Source organism: Oncorhynchus mykiss, unplaced genomic scaffold, assembly GCF_013265735.2.
Source record: "Oncorhynchus mykiss isolate Arlee unplaced genomic scaffold, USDA_OmykA_1.1 un_scaffold_348, whole genome shotgun sequence".
In the NCBI taxonomy this organism is placed as follows: Eukaryota; Metazoa; Chordata; class Actinopteri; order Salmoniformes; family Salmonidae; genus Oncorhynchus; species Oncorhynchus mykiss.
The window spans coordinates 47,685-70,564 of NW_023493796.1; the positions used below are offsets into that span (position 1 = coordinate 47,685).

The 22,880-nt window shown below is 41.9% G+C and overlaps 19 non-coding genes across 19 annotated transcripts; all 19 read left to right on the forward strand.

Moving 5' to 3' along the window:
- Positions 1 to 339: 339 nt before the first annotated feature.
- trnar-ccu lies at positions 340 to 412 on the forward strand. The gene has a single exon. It is a non-coding gene; the product is annotated as a tRNA-Arg (tRNA).
- Positions 413 to 2,440: 2,028 nt separating this feature from the next.
- Positions 2,441 to 2,513, forward strand: trnar-ccu. The gene has a single exon. It is a non-coding gene; the product is annotated as a tRNA-Arg (tRNA).
- Positions 2,514 to 3,147: 634 nt separating this feature from the next.
- trnar-ccu lies at positions 3,148 to 3,220 on the forward strand. The gene has a single exon. It is a non-coding gene; the product is annotated as a tRNA-Arg (tRNA).
- Positions 3,221 to 4,412: 1,192 nt separating this feature from the next.
- trnar-ccu lies at positions 4,413 to 4,485 on the forward strand. The gene has a single exon. It is a non-coding gene; the product is annotated as a tRNA-Arg (tRNA).
- A 633-nt stretch (positions 4,486 to 5,118) lies between these two features.
- Positions 5,119 to 5,191, forward strand: trnar-ccu. Its single transcript has one exon. It is a non-coding gene; the product is annotated as a tRNA-Arg (tRNA).
- Positions 5,192 to 5,545: 354 nt separating this feature from the next.
- On the forward strand, positions 5,546 to 5,618 carry trnar-ccu. Its single transcript has one exon. It is a non-coding gene; the product is annotated as a tRNA-Arg (tRNA).
- Positions 5,619 to 6,810: 1,192 nt separating this feature from the next.
- Positions 6,811 to 6,883, forward strand: trnar-ccu. Its single transcript has one exon. It is a non-coding gene; the product is annotated as a tRNA-Arg (tRNA).
- A 633-nt stretch (positions 6,884 to 7,516) lies between these two features.
- On the forward strand, positions 7,517 to 7,589 carry trnar-ccu. The gene has a single exon. It is a non-coding gene; the product is annotated as a tRNA-Arg (tRNA).
- A 1,192-nt stretch (positions 7,590 to 8,781) lies between these two features.
- Positions 8,782 to 8,854, forward strand: trnar-ccu. The gene has a single exon. It is a non-coding gene; the product is annotated as a tRNA-Arg (tRNA).
- A 1,192-nt stretch (positions 8,855 to 10,046) lies between these two features.
- Positions 10,047 to 10,119, forward strand: trnar-ccu. Its single transcript has one exon. It is a non-coding gene; the product is annotated as a tRNA-Arg (tRNA).
- A 1,192-nt stretch (positions 10,120 to 11,311) lies between these two features.
- On the forward strand, positions 11,312 to 11,384 carry trnar-ccu. The gene has a single exon. It is a non-coding gene; the product is annotated as a tRNA-Arg (tRNA).
- Positions 11,385 to 12,297: 913 nt separating this feature from the next.
- trnar-ccu lies at positions 12,298 to 12,370 on the forward strand. Its single transcript has one exon. It is a non-coding gene; the product is annotated as a tRNA-Arg (tRNA).
- Positions 12,371 to 13,562: 1,192 nt separating this feature from the next.
- trnar-ccu lies at positions 13,563 to 13,635 on the forward strand. The gene has a single exon. It is a non-coding gene; the product is annotated as a tRNA-Arg (tRNA).
- A 1,192-nt stretch (positions 13,636 to 14,827) lies between these two features.
- Positions 14,828 to 14,900, forward strand: trnar-ccu. Its single transcript has one exon. It is a non-coding gene; the product is annotated as a tRNA-Arg (tRNA).
- A 1,192-nt stretch (positions 14,901 to 16,092) lies between these two features.
- Positions 16,093 to 16,165, forward strand: trnar-ccu. The gene has a single exon. It is a non-coding gene; the product is annotated as a tRNA-Arg (tRNA).
- A 1,192-nt stretch (positions 16,166 to 17,357) lies between these two features.
- On the forward strand, positions 17,358 to 17,430 carry trnar-ccu. The gene has a single exon. It is a non-coding gene; the product is annotated as a tRNA-Arg (tRNA).
- Positions 17,431 to 18,622: 1,192 nt separating this feature from the next.
- Positions 18,623 to 18,695, forward strand: trnar-ccu. The gene has a single exon. It is a non-coding gene; the product is annotated as a tRNA-Arg (tRNA).
- A 1,192-nt stretch (positions 18,696 to 19,887) lies between these two features.
- Positions 19,888 to 19,960, forward strand: trnar-ccu. The gene has a single exon. It is a non-coding gene; the product is annotated as a tRNA-Arg (tRNA).
- A 1,192-nt stretch (positions 19,961 to 21,152) lies between these two features.
- trnar-ccu lies at positions 21,153 to 21,225 on the forward strand. Its single transcript has one exon. It is a non-coding gene; the product is annotated as a tRNA-Arg (tRNA).
- Positions 21,226 to 22,880: the final 1,655 nt, after the last annotated feature.

A 22,880-nucleotide genomic window follows, 5' to 3' on the forward strand; every position in this document is an offset into this window, starting at 1 on the left:
GTGCAGCGGATGCGTGCTGGGCCCATAACCCAGAGGTTGATGGATCGAAAACATTTTTGGCTAACCAGCTTTTTATAGCATTTAAGTGCGAACAAATATTTTTAAAAAATGCGTAGTTTCATTCCATGTGTAAGTGCCATTATACATTTTTTTTTTACCTCTTCCATCAGTTCGTATTGGTCATATTGATTACAAATATCCCCAGTGGCCTAAGACACTGGCCTCCTAAACCATGGATTGTGAGGTTTAGTCTTTGCTGAAGTGGCTGAAAGCAGAGTTGTGCAGCGGATGCATGCTGGGCCCATAACCAGTTCGTACTGGTTGTGAAAGGTAGACAGTGCCCCAGTGGCCTAATGGATAAGGCACTGGCCTCCTAAGCCAGGAATTGTGGGTTCAAGTCCCATCTGGGGTGGTTGTAAACATTGTGGCCCAGCAGAAGCATGCTGTGTCCATAGCCCAGAGGTCGATGGATCGAAAACATTTTCGGCTAACCAGCTTTTTATAGCATTTAAGTGCGAACAAATATTTTTAAAAAATGCGTAGTTTCATTCCATGTGTAAGTGCCATTATACATTTTTTTTTTACCTCTTCCATCAGTTCGTATTGGTCATATTGATTACAAATATCCCCAGTGGCCTAAGACACTGGCCTCCTAAACCATGGATTGTGAGGTTTAGTCTTTGCTGAAGTGGCTGAAAGCAGAGTTTTGCAGCGGATGCGTGCTGGGCCCATAACCCAGAGGTTGATGGATTGAAAACATTTTCGGCTAACCAGCTTTTTATAGCATTTAAGTGCAAACAAATATTTTTTTAAAATGCGTAGTTTCATTCCATGTGTAAGTGCCATTATACATTTTGTTTTTTACCTCTTACATCAGTTCGTATTGGTCATATTGATTACAAAGACCCCCAGTGGCTTAAGACACTGGCCTCCTAAGCCATGGATTGTGAGGTTTAGTCTTTGCTGAAGTGGCTGAAAGCAGAGTTGTGCAGCGGATGCGTGCTGGGCCCATAAGCCAGAGGTTGATGGATCGAAAACATTTTCGGCTAACCAGCTTTTTATAGCATTTAAGTGCCAACAAATATTTTTAAAAAATGCGTAGTTTCATTCCATGTGTAAGTGCCATTATACATTTTTTTTTTACCTCTTACATCAGTTCGTATTGGTCATATTGATTACAAAGATCCCCAGTGGCTTAAGACACTGGCCTCCTAAGCCATGGATTGTGAGGTTTAGTCTTTGCTGAAGTGGCTGAAAGCAGAGTTGTGCAGAGGATGCGTGCTGGGCCCATAACCCAGAGGTTGATGGATCGAAAACATTTTCGGCTAACCAGCTTTTTATAGCATTTAAGTGCGAACAAATATTTTTAAAAAATGCGTAGTTTCATTCCATGTGTAAGTGCCATTATACATTTTTTTTTTACCTCTTCCATCAGTTCGTATTGGTCATATTGATTACAAATATCCCCAGTGGCCTAAGACACTGGCCTCCTAAACCATGGATTGTGAGGTTTAGTCTTTGCTGAAGTGGCTGAAAGCAGAGTTTTGCAGCGGATGCGTGCTGGGCCCATAACCCAGAGGTTGATGGATTGAAAACATTTTCGGCTAACCAGCTTTTTATAGCATTTAAGTGCAAACAAATATTTTTTTAAAATGCGTAGTTTCATTCCATGTGTAAGTGCCATTATACATTTTGTTTTTTACCTCTTACATCAGTTCGTATTGGTCATATTGATTACAAAGACCCCCAGTGGCTTAAGACACTGGCCTCCTAAGCCATGGATTGTGAGGTTTAGTCTTTGCTGAAGTGGCTGAAAGCAGAGTTGTGCAGCGGATGCGTGCTGGGCCCATAAGCCAGAGGTTGATGGATCGAAAACATTTTCGGCTAACCAGCTTTTTATAGCATTTAAGTGCCAACAAATATTTTTAAAAAATGCGTAGTTTCATTCCATGTGTAAGTGCCATTATACATTTTTTTTTTACCTCTTACATCAGTTCGTATTGGTCATATTGATTACAAAGATCCCCAGTGGCTTAAACTGGCCTCCTAAGCCATGGATTGTGAGGTTTAGTCTTTGCTGAAGTGGCTGAAAGCAGAGTTGTGCAGAGGATGCGTGCTGGGCCCATAACCCAGAGGTTGATGGATCGAAAACATTTTCGGCTAACCAGCTTTTTATAGCATTTAAGTGCAAACAAATATTTTTTTTAAATGCGTAGTTTCATTCCATGTGTAAGTGCCATTATACATTTTGTTTTTTACCTCTTACATCAGTTCGTATTGGTCATATTGATTACAAAGACCCCCAGTGGCTTAAGACACTGGCCTCCTAAGCCATGGATTGTGAGGTTTAGTCTTTGCTGAAGTGGCTGAAAGCGGAGTTGTGCAGCGGATGCATGCTGGGCCCATAACCAGTTCGTACTGGTTGTGAACGGTAGACAGTGCCCCAGTGGCCTAATGGATAAGGCACTGGCCTCCTAAGCCAGGAATTGTGGGTTCAAGTCCCATCTGGGGTGGTTGTAGACATTGTGGCCCAGCAGATGCGTGCTGTGTCCATAACCCAGAGGTCGATGGATCGAAAACATTTTCGGCTAACCAGCTTTTTATAGCATTTAAGTGCCAACAAATATTTTAAAAAAATGCGTAGTTTCATTCCATGTGTAAGTGCCATTATACATTTTTTTTTTACCTCTTACATCAGTTCGTATTGGTCATATTGATTACAAAGATCCCCAGTGGCTTAAGACACTGGCCTCCTAAGCCATGGATTGTGAGGTTTAGTCTTTGCTGAAGTGGCTGAAAGCAGAGTTGTGCAGCGGATGCGTGCTGGGCCCATAACCCAGAGGTTGATGGATCGAAAACATTTTCGGCTAACCAGCTTTTTATAGCATTTAAGTGCGAACAAATATTTTTAAAAAATGCGTAGTTTCATTCCATGTGTAAGTGCCATTATACATTTTGTTTTTTACCTCTTACATCAGTTCGTATTGGTCATATTGATTACAAAGACCCCCAGTGGCTTAAGACACTGGCCTCCTAAGCCATGGATTGTGAGGTTTAGTCTTTGCTGAAGTGGCTGAAAGCGGAGTTGTGCAGCGGATGCATGCTGGGCCCATAACCAGTTCGTACTGGTTGTGAACGGTAGACAGTGCCCCAGTGGCCTAATGGATAAGGCACTGGCCTCCTAAGCCAGGAATTGTGGGTTCAAGTCCCATCTGGGGTGGTTGTAGACATTGTGGCCCAGCAGATGCGTGCTGTGTCCATAACCCAGAGGTCGATGGATCGAAAACATTTTCGGCTAACCAGCTTTTTATAGCATTTAAGTGCCAACAAATATTTTTAAAAAATGCGTAGTTTCATTCCATGTGTAAGTGCCATTATACATTTTTTTTTTACCTCTTACATCAGTTCGTATTGGTCATATTGATTACAAAGATCCCCAGTGGCTTAAGACACTGGCCTCCTAAGCCATGGATTGTGAGGTTTAGTCTTTGCTGAAGTGGCTGAAAGCAGAGTTGTGCAGCGGATGCGTGCTGGGCCCATAACCCAGAGGTTGATGGATCGAAAACATTTTCGGCTAACCAGCTTTTTATAGCATTTAAGTGCGAACAAATATTTTTTTAAAATGCGTAGTTTCATTCCATGTGTAAGTGCCATTATACATTTTGTTTTTTACCTCTTACATCAGTTCGTATTGGTCATATTGATTACAAAGACCCCCAGTGGCTTAAGACACTGGCCTCCTAAGCCATGGATTGTGAGGTTTAGTCTTTGCTGAAGTGGCTGAAAGCAGAGTTGTGCAGCGGATGCGTGCTGGGCCCATAAGCCAGAGGTTGATGGATCGAAAACATTTTCGGCTAACCAGCTTTTTATAGCATTTAAGTGCCAACAAATATTTTTAAAAAATGCGTAGTTTCATTCCATGTGTAAGTGCCATTATACATTTTTTTTTTACCTCTTACATCAGTTCGTATTGGTCATATTGATTACAAAGATCCCCAGTGGCTTAAGACACTGGCCTCCTAAGCCATGGATTGTGAGGTTTAGTCTTTGCTGAAGTGGCTGAAAGCAGAGTTGTGCAGCGGATGCGTGCTGGGCCCATAACCCAGAGGTTGATGGATCGAAAACATTTTTGGCTAACCAGCTTTTTATAGCATTTAAGTGCGAACAAATATTTTTAAAAAATGCGTAGTTTCATTCCATGTGTAAGTGCCATTATACATTTTTTTTTTACCTCTTCCATCAGTTCGTATTGGTCATATTGATTACAAATATCCCCAGTGGCCTAAGACACTGGCCTCCTAAACCATGGATTGTGAGGTTTAGTCTTTGCTGAAGTGGCTGAAAGCAGAGTTGTGCAGCGGATGCATGCTGGGCCCATAACCAGTTCGTACTGGTTTTGAAAGGTAGACAGTGCCCCAGTGGCCTAATGGATAAGGCACTGGCCTCCTAAGCCAGGAATTGTGGGTTCAAGTCCCATCTGGGGTGGTTGTAAACATTGTGGCCCAGCAGAAGCATGCTGTGTCCATAGCCCAGAGGTCGATGGATCGAAAACATTTTCGGCTAACCAGCTTTTTATAGCATTTAAGTGCCAACAAATATTTTTAAAAAATGCGTAGTTTCATTCCATGTGTAAGTGCCATTATACATTTTTTTTTTACCTCTTACATCAGTTCGTATTGGTCATATTGATTACAAAGATCCCCAGTGGCTTAAGACACTGGCCTCCTAAGCCATGGATTGTGAGGTTTAGTCTTTGCTGAAGTGGCTGAAAGCAGAGTTGTGCAGCGGATGCGTGCTGGGCCCATAACCCAGAGGTTGATGGATCGAAAACATTTTCGGCTAACCAGCTTTTTATAGCATTTAAGTGCGAACAAATATTTTTAAAAAATGCGTAGTTTCATTCCATGTGTAAGTGCCATTATACATTTTTTTTTTACCTCTTCCATCAGTTCGTATTGGTCATATTGATTACAAATATCCCCAGTGGCCTAAGACACTGGCCTCCTAAACCATGGATTGTGAGGTTTAGTCTTTGCTGAAGTGGCTGAAAGCAGAGTTGTGCAGCGGATGCATGCTGGGCCCATAACCAGTTCGTACTGGTTGTGAAAGGTAGACAGTGCCCCAGTGGCCTAATGGATAAGGCACTGGCCTCCTAAGCCAGGAATTGTGGGTTCAAGTCCCATCTGGGGTGGTTGTAAACATTGTGGCCCAGCAGAAGCATGCTGTGTCCATAACCCAGAGGTCGATGGATCGAAAACATTTTCGGCTAACCAGCTTTTTATAGCATTTAAGTGCGAACAAATATTTTTAAAAAATGCGTAGTTTCATTCCATGTGTAAGTGCCATTATACATTTTTTTTTTACCTCTTCCATCAGTTCGTATTGGTCATATTGATTACAAATATCCCCAGTGGCCTAAGACACTGGCCTCCTAAACCATGGATTGTGAGGTTTAGTCTTTGCTGAAGTGGCTGAAAGCAGAGTTGTGCAGCGGATGCATGCTGGGCCCATAACCAGTTCGTACTGGTTGTGAAAGGTAGACAGTGCCCCAGTGGCCTAATGGATAAGGCACTGGCCTCCTAAGCCAGGAATTGTGGGTTCAAGTCCCATCTGGGGTGGTTGTAAACATTGTGGCCCAGCAGAAGCATGCTGTGTCCATAACCCAGAGGTCGATGGATCGAAAACATTTTCGGCTAACCAGCTTTTTATAGCATTTAAGTGCGAACAAATATTTTTAAAAAATGCGTAGTTTCATTCCATGTGTAAGTGCCATTATACATTTTTTTTTTACCTCTTCCATCAGTTCGTATTGGTCATATTGATTACAAATATCCCCAGTGGCCTAAGACACTGGCCTCCTAAACCATGGATTGTGAGGTTTAGTCTTTGCTGAAGTGGCTGAAAGCAGAGTTTTGCAGCGGATGCGTGCTGGGCCCATAACCCAGAGGTTGATGGATTGAAAACATTTTAGGCTAACCAGCTTTTTATAGCATTTAAGTGCAAACAAATATTTTTTTAAAATGCGTAGTTTCATTCCATGTGTAAGTGCCATTATACATTTTGTTTTTTACCTCTTACATCAGTTCGTATTGGTCATATTGATTACAAAGACCCCCAGTGGCTTAAGACACTGGCCTCCTAAGCCATGGATTGTGAGGTTTAGTCTTTGCTGAAGTGGCTGAAAGCAGAGTTGTGCAGCGGATGCGTGCTGGGCCCATAAGCCAGAGGTTGATGGATCGAAAACATTTTCGGCTAACCAGCTTTTTATAGCATTTAAGTGCCAACAAATATTTTTAAAAAATGCGTAGTTTCATTCCATGTGTAAGTGCCATTATACATTTTTTTTTTACCTCTTACATCAGTTCGTATTGGTCATATTGATTACAAAGATCCCCAGTGGCTTAAGACACTGGCCTCCTAAGCCATGGATTGTGAGGTTTAGTCTTTGCTGAAGTGGCTGAAAGCAGAGTTGTGCAGCGGATGCGTGCTGGGCCCATAACCCAGAGGTTGATGGATCGAAAACATTTTTGGCTAACCAGCTTTTTATAGCATTTAAGTGCGAACAAATATTTTTAAAAAATGCGTAGTTTCATTCCATGTGTAAGTGCCATTATACATTTTTTTTTTACCTCTTCCATCAGTTCGTATTGGTCATATTGATTACAAATATCCCCAGTGGCCTAAGACACTGGCCTCCTAAACCATGGATTGTGAGGTTTAGTCTTTGCTGAAGTGGCTGAAAGCAGAGTTGTGCAGCGGATGCATGCTGGGCCCATAACCAGTTCGTACTGGTTGTGAAAGGTAGACAGTGCCCCAGTGGCCTAATGGATAAGGCACTGGCCTCCTAAGCCAGGAATTGTGGGTTCAAGTCCCATCTGGGGTGGTTGTAAACATTGTGGCCCAGCAGAAGCATGCTGTGTCCATAGCCCAGAGGTCGATGGATCGAAAACATTTTCGGCTAACCAGCTTTTTATAGCATTTAAGTGCCAACAAATATTTTTAAAAAATGCGTAGTTTCATTCCATGTGTAAGTGCCATTATACATTTTTTTTTTACCTCTTACATCAGTTCGTATTGGTCATATTGATTACAAAGATCCCCAGTGGCTTAAGACACTGGCCTCCTAAGCCATGGATTGTGAGGTTTAGTCTTTGCTGAAGTGGCTGAAAGCAGAGTTGTGCAGCGGATGCGTGCTGGGCCCATAACCCAGAGGTTGATGGATCGAAAACATTTTCGGCTAACCAGCTTTTTATAGCATTTAAGTGCGAACAAATATTTTTAAAAAATGCGTAGTTTCATTCCATGTGTAAGTGCCATTATACATTTTTTTTTTACCTCTTCCATCAGTTCGTATTGGTCATATTGATTACAAATATCCCCAGTGGCCTAAGACACTGGCCTCCTAAACCATGGATTGTGAGGTTTAGTCTTTGCTGAAGTGGCTGAAAGCAGAGTTGTGCAGCGGATGCATGCTGGGCCCATAACCAGTTCGTACTGGTTGTGAAAGGTAGACAGTGCCCCAGTGGCCTAATGGATAAGGCACTGGCCTCCTAAGCCAGGAATTGTGGGTTCAAGTCCCATCTGGGGTGGTTGTAAACATTGTGGCCCAGCAGAAGCATGCTGTGTCCATAACCCAGAGGTCGATGGATCGAAAACATTTTCGGCTAACCAGCTTTTTATAGCATTTAAGTGCCAACAAATATTTTTAAAAAATGCGTAGTTTCATTCCATGTGTAAGTGCCATTATACATTTTTTTTTTACCTCTTCCATCAGTTCGTATTGGTCATATTGATTACAAATATCCCCAGTGGCCTAAGACACTGGCCTCCTAAACCATGGATTGTGAGGTTTAGTCTTTGCTGAAGTGGCTGAAAGCAGAGTTTTGCAGCGGATGCGTGCTGGGCCCATAACCCAGAGGTCGATGGATTGAAAACATTTTAGGCTAACCAGCTTTTTATAGCATTTAAGTGCAAACAAATATTTTTTTAAAATGCGTAGTTTCATTCCATGTGTAAGTGCCATTATACATTTTGTTTTTTACCTCTTACATCAGTTCGTATTGGTCATATTGATTACAAAGACCCCCAGTGGCTTAAGACACTGGCCTCCTAAGCCATGGATTGTGAGGTTTAGTCTTTGCTGAAGTGGCTGAAAGCAGAGTTGTGCAGCGGATGCGTGCTGGGCCCATAAGCCAGAGGTTGATGGATCGAAAACATTTTCGGCTAACCAGCTTTTTATAGCATTTAAGTGCCAACAAATATTTTTAAAAAATGCGTAGTTTCATTCCATGTGTAAGTGCCATTATACATTTTTTTTTTACCTCTTACATCAGTTCGTATTGGTCATATTGATTACAAAGATCCCCAGTGGCTTAAGACACTGGCCTCCTAAGCCATGGATTGTGAGGTTTAGTCTTTGCTGAAGTGGCTGAAAGCAGAGTTGTGCAGCGGATGCGTGCTGGGCCCATAACCCAGAGGTTGATGGATCGAAAACATTTTCGGCTAACCAGCTTTTTATAGCATTTAAGTGCGAACAAATATTTTTAAAAAATGCGTAGTTTCATTCCATGTGTAAGTGCCATTATACATTTTTTTTTTACCTCTTCCATCAGTTCGTATTGGTCATATTGATTACAAATATCCCCAGTGGCCTAAGACACTGGCCTCCTAAACCATGGATTGTGAGGTTTAGTCTTTGCTGAAGTGGCTGAAAGCAGAGTTGTGCAGCGGATGCATGCTGGGCCCATAACCAGTTCGTACTGGTTGTGAAAGGTAGACAGTGCCCCAGTGGCCTAATGGATAAGGCACTGGCCTCCTAAGCCAGGAATTGTGGGTTCAAGTCCCATCTGGGGTGGTTGTAAACATTGTGGCCCAGCAGAAGCATGCTGTGTCCATAACCCAGAGGTCGATGGATCGAAAACATTTTCGGCTAACCAGCTTTTTATAGCATTTAAGTGCGAACAAATATTTTTAAAAAATGCGTAGTTTCATTCCATGTGTAAGTGCCATTATACATTTTTTTTTTACCTCTTCCATCAGTTCGTATTGGTCATATTGATTACAAATATCCCCAGTGGCCTAAGACACTGGCCTCCTAAACCATGGATTGTGAGGTTTAGTCTTTGCTGAAGTGGCTGAAAGCAGAGTTTTGCAGCGGATGCGTGCTGGGCCCATAACCCAGAGGTTGATGGATTGAAAACATTTTCGGCTAACCAGCTTTTTATAGCATTTAAGTGCAAACAAATATTTTTTTTAAATGCGTAGTTTCATTCCATGTGTAAGTGCCATTATACATTTTGTTTTTTACCTCTTACATCAGTTCGTATTGGTCATATTGATTACAAAGACCCCCAGTGGCTTAAGACACTGGCCTCCTAAGCCATGGATTGTGAGGTTTAGTCTTTGCTGAAGTGGCTGAAAGCAGAGTTGTGCAGCGGATGCGTGCTGGGCCCATAAGCCAGAGGTTGATGGATCGAAAACATTTTCGGCTAACCAGCTTTTTATAGCATTTAAGTGCCAACAAATATTTTTAAAAAATGCGTAGTTTCATTCCATGTGTAAGTGCCATTATACATTTTTTTTTTACCTCTTACATCAGTTCGTATTGGTCATATTGATTACAAAGATCCCCAGTGGCTTAAGACACTGGCCTCCTAAGCCATGGATTGTGAGGTTTAGTCTTTGCTGAAGTGGCTGAAAGCAGAGTTGTGCAGCGGATGCGTGCTGGGCCCATAACCCAGAGGTTGATGGATCGAAAACATTTTCGGCTAACCAGCTTTTTATAGCATTTAAGTGCGAACAAATATTTTTAAAAAATGCGTAGTTTCATTCCATGTGTAAGTGCCATTATACATTTTTTTTTTACCTCTTCCATCAGTTCGTATTGGTCATATTGATTACAAATATCCCCAGTGGCCTAAGACACTGGCCTCCTAAACCATGGATTGTGAGGTTTAGTCTTTGCTGAAGTGGCTGAAAGCAGAGTTGTGCAGCGGATGCATGCTGGGCCCATAACCAGTTCGTACTGGTTGTGAAAGGTAGACAGTGCCCCAGTGGCCTAATGGATAAGGCACTGGCCTCCTAAGCCAGGAATTGTGGGTTCAAGTCCCATCTGGGGTGGTTGTAAACATTGTGGCCCAGCAGAAGCATGCTGTGTCCATAACCCAGAGGTCGATGGATCGAAAACATTTTCGGCTAACCAGCTTTTTATAGCATTTAAGTGCGAACAAATATTTTTTTAAAATGCGTAGTTTCATTCCATGTGTAAGTGCCATTATACATTTTTTTTTTACCTCTTCCATCAGTTCGTATTGGTCATATTGATTACAAATATCCCCAGTGGCCTAAGACACTGGCCTCCTAAACCATGGATTGTGAGGTTTAGTCTTTGCTGAAGTGGCTGAAAGCAGAGTTTTGCAGCGGATGCGTGCTGGGCCCATAACCCAGAGGTTGATGGATTGAAAACATTTTCGGCTAACCAGCTTTTTATAGCATTTAAGTGCAAACAAATATTTTTTTAAAATGCGTAGTTTCATTCCATGTGTAAGTGCCATTATACATTTTGTTTTTTACCTCTTACATCAGTTCGTATTGGTCATATTGATTACAAAGACCCCCAGTGGCTTAAGACACTGGCCTCCTAAGCCATGGATTGTGAGGTTTAGTCTTTGCTGAAGTGGCTGAAAGCAGAGTTGTGCAGCGGATGCGTGCTGGGCCCATAAGCCAGAGGTTGATGGATCGAAAACATTTTCGGCTAACCAGCTTTTTATAGCATTTAAGTGCCAACAAATATTTTTAAAAAATGCGTAGTTTCATTCCATGTGTAAGTGCCATTATACATTTTTTTTTTACCTCTTACATCAGTTCGTATTGGTCATATTGATTACAAAGATCCCCAGTGGCTTAAGACACTGGCCTCCTAAGCCATGGATTGTGAGGTTTAGTCTTTGCTGAAGTGGCTGAAAGCAGAGTTGTGCAGCGGATGCGTGCTGGGCCCATAACCCAGAGGTTGATGGATCGAAAACATTTTCGGCTAACCAGCTTTTTATAGCATTTAAGTGCGAACAAATATTTTTAAAAAATGCGTAGTTTCATTCCATGTGTAAGTGCCATCATACATTTTTTTTTTACCTCTTCCATCAGTTCGTATTGGTCATATTGATTACAAATATCCCCAGTGGCCTAAGACACTGGCCTCCTAAACCATGGATTGTGAGGTTTAGTCTTTGCTGAAGTGGCTGAAAGCAGAGTTGTGCAGCGGATGCATGCTGGGCCCATAACCAGTTCGTACTGGTTGTGAAAGGTAGACAGTGCCCCAGTGGCCTAATGGATAAGGCACTGGCCTCCTAAGCCAGGAATTGTGGGTTCAAGTCCCATCTGGGGTGGTTGTAAACATTGTGGCCCAGCAGAAGCATGCTGTGTCCATAACCCAGAGGTCGATGGATCGAAAACATTTTCGGCTAACCAGCTTTTTATAGCATTTAAGTGCGAACAAATATTTTTAAAAAATGCGTAGTTTCATTCCATGTGTAAGTGCCATTATACATTTTTTTTTTACCTCTTCCATCAGTTCGTATTGGTCATATTGATTACAAATATCCCCAGTGGCCTAAGACACTGGCCTCCTAAACCATGGATTGTGAGGTTTAGTCTTTGCTGAAGTGGCTGAAAGCAGAGTTTTGCAGCGGATGCGTGCTGGGCCCATAACCCAGAGGTTGATGGATTGAAAACATTTTCGGCTAACCAGCTTTTTATAGCATTTAAGTGCAAACAAATATTTTTTTAAAATGCGTAGTTTCATTCCATGTGTAAGTGCCATTATACATTTTGTTTTTTACCTCTTACATCAGTTCGTATTGGTCATATTGATTACAAAGACCCCCAGTGGCTTAAGACACTGGCCTCCTAAGCCATGGATTGTGAGGTTTAGTCTTTGCTGAAGTGGCTGAAAGCAGAGTTGTGCAGCGGATGCGTGCTGGGCCCATAAGCCAGAGGTTGATGGATCGAAAACATTTTCGGCTAACCAGCTTTTTATAGCATTTAAGTGCCAACAAATATTTTTAAAAAATGCGTAGTTTCATTCCATGTGTAAGTGCCATTATACATTTTTTTTTTACCTCTTCCATCAGTTCGTATTGGTCATATTGATTACAAATATCCCCAGTGGCCTAAGACACTGGCCTCCTAAACCATGGATTGTGAGGTTTAGTCTTTGCTGAAGTGGCTGAAAGCAGAGTTGTGCAGCGGATGCATGCTGGGCCCATAACCAGTTCGTACTGGTTGTGAAAGGTAGACAGTGCCCCAGTGGCCTAATGGATAAGGCACTGGCCTCCTAAGCCAGGAATTGTGGGTTCAAGTCCCATCTGGGGTGGTTGTAAACATTGTGGCCCAGCAGAAGCATGCTGTGTCCATAACCCAGAGGTCGATGGATCGAAAACATTTTCGGCTAACCAGCTTTTTATAGCATTTAAGTGCGAACAAATATTTTTAAAAAATGCGTAGTTTCATTCCATGTGTAAGTGCCATTATACATTTTTTTTTTACCTCTTCCATCAGTTCGTATTGGTCATATTGATTACAAATATCCCCAGTGGCCTAAGACACTGGCCTCCTAAACCATGGATTGTGAGGTTTAGTCTTTGCTGAAGTGGCTGAAAGCAGAGTTTTGCAGCGGATGCGTGCTGGGCCCATAACCCAGAGGTTGATGGATTGAAAACATTTTCGGCTAACCAGCTTTTTATAGCATTTAAGTGCAAACAAATATTTTTTTTAAATGCGTAGTTTCATTCCATGTGTAAGTGCCATTATACATTTTGTTTTTTACCTCTTACATCAGTTCGTATTGGTCATATTGATTACAAAGACCCCCAGTGGCTTAAGACACTGGCCTCCTAAGCCATGGATTGTGAGGTTTAGTCTTTGCTGAAGTGGCTGAAAGCAGAGTTGTGCAGCGGATGCGTGCTGGGCCCATAAGCCAGAGGTTGATGGATCGAAAACATTTTCGGCTAACCAGCTTTTTATAGCATTTAAGTGCCAACAAATATTTTTAAAAAATGCGTAGTTTCATTCCATGTGTAAGTGCCATTATACATTTTTTTTTTACCTCTTACATCAGTTCGTATTGGTCATATTGATTACAAAGATCCCCAGTGGCTTAAGACACTGGCCTCCTAAGCCATGGATTGTGAGGTTTAGTCTTTGCTGAAGTGGCTGAAAGCAGAGTTGTGCAGCGGATGCGTGCTGGGCCCATAACCCAGAGGTTGATGGATCGAAAACATTTTCGGCTAACCAGCTTTTTATAGCATTTAAGTGCGAACAAATATTTTTAAAAAATGCGTAGTTTCATTCCATGTGTAAGTGCCATTATACATTTTTTTTTTACCTCTTCCATCAGTTCGTATTGGTCATATTGATTACAAATATCCCCAGTGGCCTAAGACACTGGCCTCCTAAACCATGGATTGTGAGGTTTAGTCTTTGCTGAAGTGGCTGAAAGCAGAGTTGTGCAGCGGATGCATGCTGGGCCCATAACCAGTTCGTACTGGTTGTGAAAGGTAGACAGTGCCCCAGTGGCCTAATGGATAAGGCACTGGCCTCCTAAGCCAGGAATTGTGGGTTCAAGTCCCATCTGGGGTGGTTGTAAACATTGTGGCCCAGCAGAAGCATGCTGTGTCCATAACCCAGAGGTCGATGGATCGAAAACATTTTCGGCTAACCAGCTTTTTATAGCATTTAAGTGCGAACAAATATTTTTTTAAAATGCGTAGTTTCATTCCATGTGTAAGTGCCATTATACATTTTTTTTTTACCTCTTCCATCAGTTCGTATTGGTCATATTGATTACAAATATCCCCAGTGGCCTAAGACACTGGCCTCCTAAACCATGGATTGTGAGGTTTAGTCTTTGCTGAAGTGGCTGAAAGCAGAGTTTTGCAGCGGATGCGTGCTGGGCCCATAACCCAGAGGTTGATGGATTGAAAACATTTTCGGCTAACCAGCTTTTTATAGCATTTAAGTGCAAACAAATATTTTTTTAAAATGCGTAGTTTCATTCCATGTGTAAGTGCCATTATACATTTTGTTTTTTACCTCTTACATCAGTTCGTATTGGTCATATTGATTACAAAGACCCCCAGTGGCTTAAGACACTGGCCTCCTAAGCCATGGATTGTGAGGTTTAGTCTTTGCTGAAGTGGCTGAAAGCAGAGTTGTGCAGCGGATGCGTGCTGGGCCCATAAGCCAGAGGTTGATGGATCGAAAACATTTTCGGCTAACCAGCTTTTTATAGCATTTAAGTGCCAACAAATATTTTTAAAAAATGCGTAGTTTCATTCCATGTGTAAGTGCCATTATACATTTTTTTTTTACCTCTTACATCAGTTCGTATTGGTCATATTGATTACAAAGATCCCCAGTGGCTTAAGACACTGGCCTCCTAAGCCATGGATTGTGAGGTTTAGTCTTTGCTGAAGTGGCTGAAAGCAGAGTTGTGCAGCGGATGCGTGCTGGGCCCATAACCCAGAGGTTGATGGATCGAAAACATTTTCGGCTAACCAGCTTTTTATAGCATTTAAGTGCGAACAAATATTTTTAAAAAATGCGTAGTTTCATTCCATGTGTAAGTGCCATCATACATTTTTTTTTTACCTCTTCCATCAGTTCGTATTGGTCATATTGATTACAAATATCCCCAGTGGCCTAAGACACTGGCCTCCTAAACCATGGATTGTGAGGTTTAGTCTTTGCTGAAGTGGCTGAAAGCAGAGTTGTGCAGCGGATGCATGCTGGGCCCATAACCAGTTCGTACTGGTTGTGAAAGGTAGACAGTGCCCCAGTGGCCTAATGGATAAGGCACTGGCCTCCTAAGCCAGGAATTGTGGGTTCAAGTCCCATCTGGGGTGGTTGTAAACATTGTGGCCCAGCAGAAGCATGCTGTGTCCATAACCCAGAGGTCGATGGATCGAAAACATTTTCGGCTAACCAGCTTTTTATAGCATTTAAGTGCGAACAAATATTTTTAAAAAATGCGTAGTTTCATTCCATGTGTAAGTGCCATTATACATTTTTTTTTTACCTCTTCCATCAGTTCGTATTGGTCATATTGATTACAAATATCCCCAGTGGCCTAAGACACTGGCCTCCTAAACCATGGATTGTGAGGTTTAGTCTTTGCTGAAGTGGCTGAAAGCAGAGTTTTGCAGCGGATGCGTGCTGGGCCCATAACCCAGAGGTTGATGGATTGAAAACATTTTCGGCTAACCAGCTTTTTATAGCATTTAAGTGCAAACAAATATTTTTTTAAAATGCGTAGTTTCATTCCATGTGTAAGTGCCATTATACATTTTGTTTTTTACCTCTTACATCAGTTCGTATTGGTCATATTGATTACAAAGACCCCCAGTGGCTTAAGACACTGGCCTCCTAAGCCATGGATTGTGAGGTTTAGTCTTTGCTGAAGTGGCTGAAAGCAGAGTTGTGCAGCGGATGCGTGCTGGGCCCATAAGCCAGAGGTTGATGGATCGAAAACATTTTCGGCTAACCAGCTTTTTATAGCATTTAAGTGCCAACAAATATTTTTAAAAAATGCGTAGTTTCATTCCATGTGTAAGTGCCATTATACATTTTTTTTTTACCTCTTACATCAGTTCGTATTGGTCATATTGATTACAAAGATCCCCAGTGGCTTAAGACACTGGCCTCCTAAGCCATGGATTGTGAGGTTTAGTCTTTGCTGAAGTGGCTGAAAGCAGAGTTGTGCAGCGGATGCGTGCTGGGCCCATAACCCAGAGGTTGATGGATCGAAAACATTTTCGGCTAACCAGCTTTTTATAGCATTTAAGTGCGAACAAATATTTTTAAAAAATGCGTAGTTTCATTCCATGTGTAAGTGCCATTATACATTTTTTTTTTACCTCTTCCATCAGTTCGTATTGGTCATATTGATTACAAATATCCCCAGTGGCCTAAGACACTGGCCTCCTAAACCATGGATTGTGAGGTTTAGTCTTTGCTGAAGTGGCTGAAAGCAGAGTTGTGCAGCGGATGCATGCTGGGCCCATAACCAGTTCGTACTGGTTGTGAAAGGTAGACAGTGCCCCAGTGGCCTAATGGATAAGGCACTGGCCTCCTAAGCCAGGAATTGTGGGTTCAAGTCCCATCTGGGGTGGTTGTAAACATTGTGGCCCAGCAGAAGCATGCTGTGTCCATAACCCAGAGGTCGATGGATCGAAAACATTTTCGGCTAACCAGCTTTTTATAGCATTTAAGTGCGAACAAATATTTTTTTAAAATGCGTAGTTTCATTCCATGTGTAAGTGCCATTATACATTTTTTTTTTACCTCTTCCATCAGTTCGTATTGGTCATATTGATTACAAATATCCCCAGTGGCCTAAGACACTGGCCTCCTAAACCATGGATTGTGAGGTTTAGTCTTTGCTGAAGTGGCTGAAAGCAGAGTTTTGCAGCGGATGCGTGCTGGGCCCATAACCCAGAGGTTGATGGATTGAAAACATTTTCGGCTAACCAGCTTTTTATAGCATTTAAGTGCAAACAAATATTTTTTTTAAATGCGTAGTTTCATTCCATGTGTAAGTGCCATTATACATTTTGTTTTTTACCTCTTACATCAGTTCGTATTGGTCATATTGATTACAAAGACCCCCAGTGGCTTAAGACACTGGCCTCCTAAGCCATGGATTGTGAGGTTTAGTCTTTGCTGAAGTGGCTGAAAGCAGAGTTGTGCAGCGGATGCCTGCTGGGCCCATAAGCCAGAGGTTGATGGATCGAAAACATTTTCGGCTAACCAGCTTTTTATAGCATTTAAGTGCCAACAAATATTTTTAAAAAATGCGTAGTTTCATTCCATGTGTAAGTGCCATTATACATTTTTTTTTTACCTCTTACATCAGTTCGTATTGGTCATATTGATTACAAAGATCCCCAGTGGCTTAAGACACTGGCCTCCTAAGCCATGGATTGTGAGGTTTAGTCTTTGCTGAAGTGGCTGAAAGCAGAGTTGTGCAGCGGATGCGTGCTGGGCCCATAACCCAGAGGTTGATGGATCGAAAACATTTTCGGCTAACCAGCTTTTTATAGCATTTAAGTGCGAACAAATATTTTTAAAAAATGCGTAGTTTCATTCCATGTGTAAGTGCCATTATACATTTTTTTTTTACCTCTTCCATCAGTTCGTATTGGTCATATTGATTACAAATATCCCCAGTGGCCTAAGACACTGGCCTCCTAAACCATGGATTGTGAGGTTTAGTCTTTGCTGAAGTGGCTGAAAGCAGAGTTGTGCAGCGGATGCATGCTGGGCCCATAACCAGTTCGTACTGGTTGTGAAAGGTAGACAGTGCCCCAGTGGCCTAATGGATAAGGCACTGGCCTCCTAAGCCAGGAATTGTGGGTTCAAGTCCCATCTGGGGTGGTTGTAAACATTGTGGCCCAGCAGAAGCATGCTGTGTCCATAACCCAGAGGTCGATGGATCGAAAACATTTTCGGCTAACCAGCTTTTTATAGCATTTAAGTGCGAACAAATATTTTTTAAAAATGCGTAGTTTCATTCCATGTGTAAGTGCCATTATACATTTTTTTTTTACCTCTTCCATCAGTTCGTATTGGTCATATTGATTACAAATATCCCCAGTGGCCTAAGACACTGGCCTCCTAAACCATGGATTGTGAGGTTTAGTCTTTGCTGAAGTGGCTGAAAGCAGAGTTTTGCAGCGGATGCGTGCTGGGCCCATAACCCAGAGGTTGATGGATTGAAAACATTTTCGGCTAACCAGCTTTTTATAGCATTTAAGTGCAAACAAATATTTTTTTAAAATGCGTAGTTTCATTCCATGTGTAAGTGCCATTATACATTTTGTTTTTTACCTCTTACATCAGTTCGTATTGGTCATATTGATTACAAAGACCCCCAGTGGCTTAAGACACTGGCCTCCTAAGCCATGGATTGTGAGGTTTAGTCTTTGCTGAAGTGGCTGAAAGCAGAGTTGTGCAGCGGATGCGTGCTGGGCCCATAAGCCAGAGGTTGATGGATCGAAAACATTTTCGGCTAACCAGCTTTTTATAGCATTTAAGTGCCAACAAATATTTTTAAAAAATGCGTAGTTTCATTCCATGTGTAAGTGCCATTATACATTTTTTTTTTACCTCTTACATCAGTTCGTATTGGTCATATTGATTACAAAGATCCCCAGTGGCTTAAGACACTGGCCTCCTAAGCCATGGATTGTGAGGTTTAGTCTTTGCTGAAGTGGCTGAAAGCAGAGTTGTGCAGCGGATGCGTGCTGGGCCCATAACCCAGAGGTTGATGGATCGAAAACATTTTCGGCTAACCAGCTTTTTATAGCATTTAAGTGCGAACAAATATTTTTAAAAAATGCGTAGTTTCATTCCATGTGTAAGTGCCATCATACATTTTTTTTTTACCTCTTCCATCAGTTCGTATTGGTCATATTGATTACAAATATCCCCAGTGGCCTAAGACACTGGCCTCCTAAACCATGGATTGTGAGGTTTAGTCTTTGCTGAAGTGGCTGAAAGCAGAGTTGTGCAGCGGATGCATGCTGGGCCCATAACCAGTTCGTACTGGTTGTGAAAGGTAGACAGTGCCCCAGTGGCCTAATGGATAAGGCACTGGCCTCCTAAGCCAGGAATTGTGGGTTCAAGTCCCATCTGGGGTGGTTGTAAACATTGTGGCCCAGCAGAAGCATGCTGTGTCCATAACCCAGAGGTCGATGGATCGAAAACATTTTCGGCTAACCAGCTTTTTATAGCATTTAAGTGCGAACAAATATTTTTAAAAAATGCGTAGTTTCATTCCATGTGTAAGTGCCATTATACATTTTTTTTTTACCTCTTCCATCAGTTCGTATTGGTCATATTGATTACAAATATCCCCAGTGGCCTAAGACACTGGCCTCCTAAACCATGGATTGTGAGGTTTAGTCTTTGCTGAAGTGGCTGAAAGCAGAGTTTTGCAGCGGATGCGTGCTGGGCCCATAACCCAGAGGTTGATGGATTGAAAACATTTTCGGCTAACCAGCTTTTTATAGCATTTAAGTGCAAACAAATATTTTTTTAAAATGCGTAGTTTCATTCCATGTGTAAGTGCCATTATACATTTTGTTTTTTACCTCTTACATCAGTTCGTATTGGTCATATTGATTACAAAGACCCCCAGTGGCTTAAGACACTGGCCTCCTAAGCCATGGATTGTGAGGTTTAGTCTTTGCTGAAGTGGCTGAAAGCAGAGTTGTGCAGCGGATGCGTGCTGGGCCCATAAGCCAGAGGTTGATGGATCGAAAACATTTTCGGCTAACCAGCTTTTTATAGCATTTAAGTGGCAACAAATATTTTTAAAAAATGCGTAGTTTCATTCCATGTGTAAGTGCCATTATACATTTTTTTTTTACCTCTTACATCAGTTCGTATTGGTCATATTGATTACAAAGATCCCCAGTGGCTTAAGACACTGGCCTCCTAAGCCATGGATTGTGAGGTTTAGTCTTTGCTGAAGTGGCTGAAAGCAGAGTTGTGCAGCGGATGCGTGCTGGGCCCATAACCCAGAGGTTGATGGATCGAAAACATTTTCGGCTAACCAGCTTTTTATAGCATTTAAGTGCGAACAAATATTTTTAAAAAATGCGTAGTTTCATTCCATGTGTAAGTGCCATTATACATTTTTTTTTTACCTCTTCCATCAGTTCGTATTGGTCATATTGATTACAAATATCCCCAGTGGCCTAAGACACTGGCCTCCTAAACCATGGATTGTGAGGTTTAGTCTTTGCTGAAGTGGCTGAAAGCAGAGTTGTGCAGCGGATGCATGCTGGGCCCATAACCAGTTCGTACTGGTTGTGAAAGGTAGACAGTGCCCCAGTGGCCTAATGGATAAGGCACTGGCCTCCTAAGCCAGGAATTGTGGGTTCAAGTCCCATCTGGGGTGGTTGTAAACATTGTGGCCCAGCAGAAGCATGCTGTGTCCATAACCCAGAGGTCGATGGATCGAAAACATTTTCGGCTAACCAGCTTTTTATAGCATTTAAGTGCGAACAAATATTTTTTAAAAATGCGTAGTTTCATTCCATGTGTAAGTGCCATTATACATTTTTTTTTTACCTCTTCCATCAGTTCGTATTGGTCATATTGATTACAAATATCCCCAGTGGCCTAAGACACTGGCCTCCTAAACCATGGATTGTGAGGTTTAGTCTTTGCTGAAGTGGCTGAAAGCAGAGTTTTGCAGCGGATGCGTGCTGGGCCCATAACCCAGAGGTTGATGGATTGAAAACATTTTCGGCTAACCAGCTTTTTATAGCATTTAAGTGCAAACAAATATTTTTTTAAAATGCGTAGTTTCATTCCATGTGTAAGTGCCATTATACATTTTGTTTTTTACCTCTTACATCAGTTCGTATTGGTCATATTGATTACAAAGACCCCCAGTGGCTTAAGACACTGGCCTCCTAAGCCATGGATTGTGAGGTTTAGTCTTTGCTGAAGTGGCTGAAAGCAGAGTTGTGCAGCGGATGCCTGCTGGGCCCATAAGCCAGAGGTTGATGGATCGAAAACATTTTCGGCTAACCAGCTTTTTATAGCATTTAAGTGCCAACAAATATTTTTAAAAAATGCGTAGTTTCATTCCATGTGTAAGTGCCATTATACATTTTTTTTTTACCTCTTACATCAGTTCGTATTGGTCATATTGATTACAAAGATCCCCAGTGGCTTAAGACACTGGCCTCCTAAGCCATGGATTGTGAGGTTTAGTCTTTGCTGAAGTGGCTGAAAGCAGAGTTGTGCAGCGGATGCGTGCTGGGCCCATAACCCAGAGGTTGATGGATCGAAAACATTTTCGGCTAACCAGCTTTTTATAGCATTTAAGTGCGAACAAATATTTTTAAAAAATGCGTAGTTTCATTCCATGTGTAAGTGCCATCATACATTTTTTTTTTACCTCTTCCATCAGTTCGTATTGGTCATATTGATTACAAATATCCCCAGTGGCCTAAGACACTGGCCTCCTAAACCATGGATTGTGAGGTTTAGTCTTTGCTGAAGTGGCTGAAAGCAGAGTTGTGCAGCGGATGCATGCTGGGCCCATAACCAGTTCGTACTGGTTGTGAAAGGTAGACAGTGCCCCAGTGGCCTAATGGATAAGGCACTGGCCTCCTAAGCCAGGAATTGTGGGTTCAAGTCCCATCTGGGGTGGTTGTAAACATTGTGGCCCAGCAGAAGCATGCTGTGTCCATAACCCAGAGGTTGATGGACTGAAAACATTTTCGGCTAACCAGCTTTTTATAGCATTTAAGTGCAAACAAATATTTTTTTAAAATGCGTAGTTTCATTCCATGTGTAAGTGCCATTATACATTTTGTTTTTTACCTCTTACATCAGTTCGTATTGGTCATATTGATTACAAAGACCCCCAGTGGCTTAAGACACTGGCCTCCTAAGCCATGGATTGTGAGGTTTAGTCTTTGCTGAAGTGGCTGAAAGCAGAGTTGTGCAGCGGATGCGTGCTGGGCCCATAAGCCAGAGGTTGATGGATCGAAAACATTTTCGGCTAACCAGCTTTTTATAGCATTTAAGTGCCAACAAATATTTTTTAAAAATGCGTAGTTTCATTCCATGTGTAAGTGCCATTATACATTTTTTTTTTACCTCTTACATCAGTTCGTATTGGTCATATTGATTACAAAGATCCCCAGTGGCTTAAGACACTGGCCTCCTAAGCCATGGATTGTGAGGTTTAGTCTTTGCTGAAGTGGCTGAAAGCAGAGTTGTGCAGCGGATGCGTGCTGGGCCCATAACCCAGAGGTTGATGGATCGAAAACATTTTCGGCTAACCAGCTTTTTATCGCATTTATGTGCGAACAAATATTTTAAAAAAATGCGTAGTTTCATTCCATGTGTAAGTGCCATTATACATTTTTTTTTTACCTCTTCCATCAGTTCGTATTGGTCATATTGATTACAAATATCCCCAGTGGCCTAAGACACTGGCCTCCTAAACCATGGATTGTGAGGTTTAGTCTTTGCTGAAGTGGCTGAAAGCAGAGTTTTGCAGCGGATGCGTGCTGGGCCCATAACCCAGAGGTTGATGGATTGAAAACATTTTCGGCTAACCAGCTTTTTATAGCATTTAAGTGCAAACAAATATTTTTTTAAAATGCGTAGTTTCATTCCATGTGTAAGTGCCATTATACATTTTGTTTTTTACCTCTTACATCAGTTCGTATTGGTCATATTGATTACAAAGACCCCCAGTGGCTTAAGACACTGGCCTCCTAAGCCATGGATTGTGAGGTTTAGTCTTTGCTGAAGTGGCTGAAAGCAGAGTTGTGCAGCGGATGCGTGCTGGGCCCATAAGCCAGAGGTTGATGGATCGAAAACATTTTCGGCTAACCAGCTTTTTATAGCATTTAAGTGCCAACAAATATTTTTAAAAAATGCGTAGTTTCATTCCATGTGTAAGTGCCATTATACATTTTTTTTTTACCTCTTACATCAGTTCGTATTGGTCATATTGATTACAAAGATCCCCAGTGGCTTAAGACACTGGCCTCCTAAGCCATGGATTGTGAGGTTTAGTCTTTGCTGAAGTGGCTGAAAGCAGAGTTGTGCAGCGGATGCGTGCTGGGCCCATAACCCAGAGGTTGATGGATCGAAAACATTTTCGGCTAACCAGCTTTTTATAGCATTTAAGTGCGAACAAATATTTTTAAAAAATGCGTAGTTTCATTCCATGTGTAAGTGCCATCATACATTTTTTTTTTACCTCTTCCATCAGTTCGTATTGGTCATATTGATTACAAATATCCCCAGTGGCCTAAGACACTGGCCTCCTAAACCATGGATTGTGA